At 38.6% G+C, this 1,027-nt stretch overlaps 1 protein-coding gene across 1 annotated transcript in view; it reads right to left on the reverse strand.

Annotated features, from left to right (window-relative positions):
- MKRN2 (makorin ring finger protein 2) overlaps positions 1 to 1,027 on the reverse strand; it is a 35,762-nt gene that overhangs the window by 13,820 nt on the left and 20,915 nt on the right. The gene's annotated exons all lie outside the window — the stretch shown is intronic.

Below are 1,027 nucleotides of genomic sequence, written 5' to 3' on the forward strand. Positions count from 1 at the left end.
AAAAAAAAAAAAAAAAAAAAGATATATACAGATGATCCTCTTACACTGGAGTTATGTCCCAATAAACCCATTATAAGTTTAAAATATCATGACTCAAAATGTATTTAACATACCTAACCTACTGAACATCATAGCTTAGCCTAGCCTTTCTTAAACATGCTCAGAACACTTACGTTAGCCCACAATTGGGGAAAACCATCTAACACAAAGCCTATTTTATAATGAAGTGTTGAATAATCTCACATAACTTACTGAATACAGTACGGAAAATGATAAACAGAATGGTTGTATGGGCACCCAAAACACTGTTTCTACTGAATGCATATCATTTTCATATCATCGCAAAGTCAAAATACCATAATCTGAACCATCCTAAGTCAACTACCATTAAGTCAGAGACCTTCTGTATAAGAATGTTCCATGGAGATATCGAGTCCTGGCCTCAAAGGAATAACCAGCACAGGAATCACTGGGAGGTATTCTACTTTTGTCTGGCTGGAGCAGAGAGACCTGGCTGAGTACTGAGAACAAACAGTAGAGAGACCCCAGAGGACGTGCCTTGGTACTAAGGATAAACTAGTCCTAGAGTAAAAGAGTATTTTATACTTACCCTAATAAAATTTAAAAACAAACTTTAAAAGGATCAAGCTGATAGTAAGCAGTAACTTACTGTCAGCCAAAACCAACTTTAACACTCTTTAAAGGAAGACAATAAAATCCAAATGCTCAGAAACACTCATGATGTTTGGCGTCCAGTAAAAAATTACTAGATATGCCAAAAAGCAGGAAAATGTGACACGTAACCAGGAGAAAAATTAATCAACAGGAATAACAGAGATGATGGAATCAGCAGACAAGGACCTTAAAAATGGCTATTATAAAAATGCTCAGGCCGGGCGCGGTGGCTCACGCCTGTAATCCTAGCACTCTGGGAGGCCGAGGCGGGCGGATTGCTTGAGCTCAGGAGTTCGAGACCAGCCTGAGCAAGAGCGAGACCCCGTCTCTACTAAAAATAGAAAGAAATTAA

The sequence above is a fragment of the Propithecus coquereli genome, unplaced genomic scaffold (genome assembly GCF_000956105.1).
Source record: "Propithecus coquereli isolate 6110/MARCELLA unplaced genomic scaffold, Pcoq_1.0 Scaffold461, whole genome shotgun sequence".
Classification (NCBI taxonomy): Eukaryota; Metazoa; Chordata; class Mammalia; order Primates; family Indriidae; genus Propithecus; species Propithecus coquereli.